At 27.4% G+C, this 5,585-nt stretch overlaps 1 protein-coding gene across 3 annotated transcripts in view; it reads left to right on the top strand.

The window, feature by feature from the left end:
* LOC102678545 (poly(rC)-binding protein 2) overlaps positions 1–5,585 on the top strand; it is a 247,919-nt gene that overhangs the window by 122,058 nt on the left and 120,276 nt on the right. The window lies entirely within an intron of this gene.

Below are 5,585 nucleotides of genomic sequence, written 5' to 3'. Positions count from 1 at the left end.
GAGGAGCGACTACGGTGCGCCACCATAGCGCACACGCCGTGCCGGTGTTATTACCGTCGGTTCGCCTCTTCGAAATTATTCCGAGAATTACGTGCTAGACGCCCTCGTGAAGAGTGTTTTCGTGAATAACCACGCGAACGTTATCTGATAGATTGTGTGTGTAGCGAAATCGTACGCAAGGTGTGCACGGAAGTAAAAAAGCACGGTGCCGCCGGGACGGAGACAATTTGCAGCGTGGTGTGACGCCGCGTCAATGTCGATTCATGTTGTTCGTAAACGGTCGATCGGAGACTCGTGAGCAAACGGAGTCCGAATATATGACTCTCCCTTGCCCTTCGTGGTGCGCGCGGGCAACGTGTGCTACGTAGATACAAAAATAATGGTGCGCTCTCTACGACTCTTATCGTCGAACGGTCGCGAAACAGTGGCAGTGAAGCAGTGTTTTCCTCAGTTAACGCGTGTATCTCGCTTGTTATATCTCTTCTTGTTATTTTGATTATACGCGAAATGTAATATACACGAAATGTAAAGATGAACAACATGAAAGATAGGAAGTTGGTACTGGCAAATCGAACGATCGGTTCTTTTCCCCCCCTACTCCTATTAACGAAAGAGGAAGAGAAGGAGAGATATAAAGCGAGATACGTAGAGAATGAATGACTGTGTGTGAGTGTGTAAGAGAGACAGACAGTTCTAGGCTTCCGATTGGTTTTCTCTCGTGACTGTACCGCTTCTGGTCGTCGACTTGTATCTGCGTACCTTTTTCCACGCACACGATGCGCGCCACATATACATGGTGTTCGTTGAATTATAATATAATCGACAATCAGATGATTTTTTTATAAAAAAATATTTAGAAACTATAAAATACAATTTTTTTAGTATACAAGCTCTTCTGCATAATTTTGGAGAAAAATGATATTAAATATGAAAATATCTCCGATTGATTGTAATCTATATTAATATTATAATATAAAAATTTTAATTTCATGAATAATATAAGTGAATTAGATATGATAAACAATAAGTATAAAATAACTTTGAAATTATCTTTATCTTCCATCGTATCATATTTTTTTTTTAAAAACATTATATTTATCAAGTGAAGATATTTTACTGGAAATGTTAAAAAAAATAGATTATAGAGTTTCGATATATTTTCATAAATTTGATATCTATGGATTTCTATTTGTAAGATTCAGATTACAATAATTGTTTATATGAAAAATATAATATTTATCGAATAGTAAAATATTTTTAAAAAATTTAAAAAGATAAAGTATGATATATAAAATTAATTCATATAAATTATTGTGACAAATAAAATATTTATTATTTCTAATAATATTTTAAATAATTTTTATAAATTATTTATTATTTAAAATTATTTCTTTGTATTATTTTATAAAATGAATTATTAAAATTATATTGTAAACATATCTAATATAATTTATATTATAATCACATAATATTTAAAGTTCATCTTCAAAAAGTAGAAAAGCTTTTTTTTTACATCTCTTTTTCGATAAATTACGATTATTGGACACCCTCTATATCACATGTTGTCTCTCCGAAACAATACTGCTTTTTGCTCTACGCTTTTGATCCTGAAAGTGAAGGATGCCACTTCCATAGATATTGTTAAATATATTCTTCCAATAGATAATTTAACTACTATCTATTTGTATTTTTATATTAGGACTTGAACATCTTTTCATCTAACATTTAATTGAATTTTTCATTTTAATTATATATCATATTGATTTATACATTCTCTATATTCATTTTTTAATTAGTCATTTAATTTTTGTGCGCGGCAAAAAAATATGAAAGTTCATAAAAGGAATATTACATATGAATGTGTAATACAAAATAATAAGCCACATTTTTTTATGGATTATGGTTTATCTTTCAAGTTTATAGTGCACAAATAAATAGTTCAACGGAAAACTATCACGATGTAAAACTCGTTGGGCGTTGCATTTATGGAAAAGCCGGTTCGCGCGTTATATAAAGACTTCTGGTTCATTTGTAGTGCGAATGAACTATTGGTGAAAGAGAGAATTTTTCACTCGAATCAATGATAAACTGGCGGGAGGTCCGTTTCTTTTTATCACCTCAAAATATTCGAACTGTTCAACCCGAATCATGTTCTTAATTGAATTTTATAAACAATCAAAAATTTTTCATCGATAATATTTGATAAGAATATAAAAATATTAATTTTGAGTAAAAAGCTTCCAGTTAGAAAAATACTTCCGAAATAATAAACGTTTAGTATGATTGTATAACATAACCATAAAGTAACTGAAACCAATTCATAGAATGACTAAAGTTAAATTGGAATTGGAATTAAATTTTAGATTTTGATGATTATATTAGTTTAGCTTCTGATTTAAAAATACTCTTAAATTCAAAATCACAATTGAATCATTATTTATTAAATTTGAAAAAGAAAAAGATAATATATCACATGTTTCAAGTCTTGCATATTTAATTTTATAACCGCCATCATCATTTTCAAACAGACTCGAGTAGTGGGGGACAGACGCGTAGATTGACAAATCGTGACGATTCCGCGCACCGGATCCGTACGAATTATGGATAGATAGTGTGATTGCTCGAAATTAGTCGTGGTGAATCGTCCGTGAACATTACGCAATGTCTGGTGCAACGACCTGCGTGTGTTACATTGGAAAAACGATGCTTTTACGAGTAAAGCGGGAAGAGCTAGGCAAGAATCGCGCGTTCGTTGATTTCAAACGATTAAACCATTCGCATTCGTTAATATTGGAATTACCATATCCATTAATTTGACGAAATATTTGAAAAAATCAGTGAATAGGCTCTATTTAATTTAAAATAAAAATTATAATCTAATTAAATTTAATCCAATAAACAATCCAATATTTATTTTTAAAAAATAAATTTGATATCGCTATAATATTCTGATCGAAAAAATCGGAATATGAAAGAATAAAGCTAAAAAAAACATATTCTTCATAAATCAAAATTAATATTTTTTTAATTCTTTAATTAAAAAATAACAAAAACATTTCTGGATGGGTCTATGTATTATAGGCTATATATTGAGATCAATAAAATTATTATTATCTATTATTTTTATCCGTTTTGATGTATATAGTTATATGTTGAATATAATAATAGGAATATATAACTTTTATATTTAAAACAATATTCAATTATATTGTTGATAAAGCAAAAAGTCTGAAAATCGTCATTTTGACAGATTTAATAATATTAGTATTACATTACACACACGTGTACATATAACGGAACGCAGATTGCACTAAATTCCACAGTCCAATTGCATTGCGGACAGCAGCAGAGCGAAACGGTCACAGTCGCCCAGTGTACAGACGCGTGGCCGATTAGAAAGACAGTGAAGGCTAAATATAGTGCGTTCGCGTTAACAGATCTTTTCAATTTGTGATTCAGATATATTACATGTTCTGCGATGCGTCGACATCGTTGTTGCAGTAATTAGCAATGTATCTCGAATTTAGGGCCAACGATACCGTCATAATTTGTATGATTCCGGTAGACACTATCCGTCGGATGAGAGTTAGATCACAGATATATTTTGATTAATCGAAATTTCATTTTGGTTGACAGGTCAACAAAAAATGGTATTTATGACGAGAATGCGAAACCATTTGTCGCGTCATGGATTATTTAAATTTATATTATAAATATATATTTATTTAATTTTTAGTTCCGCCATTTATTTTTTTTTAATAATCTAGTTTTTTATCTCTTGTTAATTATGATTATTAGGTTATTTGTAAAAAATTGAATATGAGAGGAAATATAGAGAACATATATAATATGCAAAAATATACAATAAAGTAAATTAAATGAAATTATTAAATACAATGAATAATATAAATATGATAATGAATAATAATTATAAACTAAATCCTCGCGATTATTCTCACATACACAAGTGACTGTTAAAAAACAGAATGATATTTATTACTTTATTTTAAACTTTTATTTATTCATAATAAATTTCTTCATTTAAAATTTAAAAGTTATTAATATAGTGTTTTAAATATAAATATTTGATTCATATCTTAGATTTAAATTTTGAATTTATTTAAAATTTATATTTATTTAATTTCTGTGATAAATAAGAGAAAAATCGCTTGAAGATTAGTGATATTACTATTTTTTTTTTTTGAGTTCATATTAATGAATTGTTAATTAAAAGTAATTAAATTTAAATATTATTTTCGATTTTAACATCATATATAACATATATCATATCAATTTCCATCAATATGTCGTTGATGATGTTGATAAAAATCGTATAATCTATTCTATTAATCGTATAATCTATCTATCAGAATTTCGTTTATGTAAACTGTAATTATGATCTTAACGAGCAAAAATACATATCTTCGATTCATGTTATATGTTTTTACCAACATTAGCGCCAATGACATCTATCAATGACACAGAAAGTTTAGTAAATTAAAAATAATTTTAGAGTTTTATATCTCATATACTATTATACTATACATCAATATTATTATATTGTCCATATTTGTTCGAATCTCTTAAAATTTTGTTATTGACCAATCATCAATTGATTATTATTGGAATTAAACATTGAGCATACAATGAATATCACATAAAAATATGTTATTATAACAATTTACAATTATTATTGTTAAAAATACATTAAATATTTATATATAAAAACTACTATAAAAGTTATATATAAAAACTACTAATCCATATAAATTTTAATGTTAAAAATAACTGTAATTATGAAATATATTTTTAATGCGTGAATATAATGCATTAATAATTTTTAATTATATATTTCATTATTTATCTTAAAAATATGAAAATGATTTATATTTTCATTTGATGCGTGAAATTTTATTAGAGACATAAATACAATATAAAGGAAATAATTTTTTATCTTTCAATTTTTTTTATCATTCAATGTTTTATAATCTTATAAAGAACGCAATTTTGCAATAATTACTCGATTACACTTTTTATATAACGTTTAATAAATGTTACAAGCATTTATAAATTTTATTAAAAAACTTTGAAATTTTAAACAGCCATCAATAAAAAATTTTCAGGATCATAATATTTATTCTCTTAAACTAAATTGTTTTTAAAATTTATTATTTAATTATAAAAATTATTAAAACAATTACATTTTGAATATTTGTTTGATAAAAAACTTAAAATCTGTCAAATTAAAAATGCATAATTTTTATAATTTTACACAAATAAATAAAAAAATACAAATAACAATGAATTTTCCTGTGTCGATAACTCAAAAATTACAAATTTTGAATCGCATGTCATTGTTACAGAAAATGAGAAATGCATATTAGAAGAATCATCGAAACGCCATCCATTTCATTAACCAACCTTCTCTGCTATTCTGCGCATAGAACACGCGTTCAAATGGAAAACCGATTTCATTCAAAAGATCGGCCGTCGGAGTAGTCCTGTATAACCGACGCAAAAGTGGACCATGGGTCAATATTACGTGCGCGCAACTAATATCGCGTAACATGTACGTCACGTTATTG

Source organism: Apis dorsata, unplaced genomic scaffold (assembly GCF_000469605.1).
Source record: "Apis dorsata unplaced genomic scaffold, Apis dorsata 1.3 scaffold_381, whole genome shotgun sequence".
NCBI classification, from domain to species: domain Eukaryota; kingdom Metazoa; phylum Arthropoda; class Insecta; order Hymenoptera; family Apidae; genus Apis; species Apis dorsata.
Note: the sequence above shows the minus strand (reverse complement) of the source record. Positions and strands in the feature narration are given on the sequence as shown.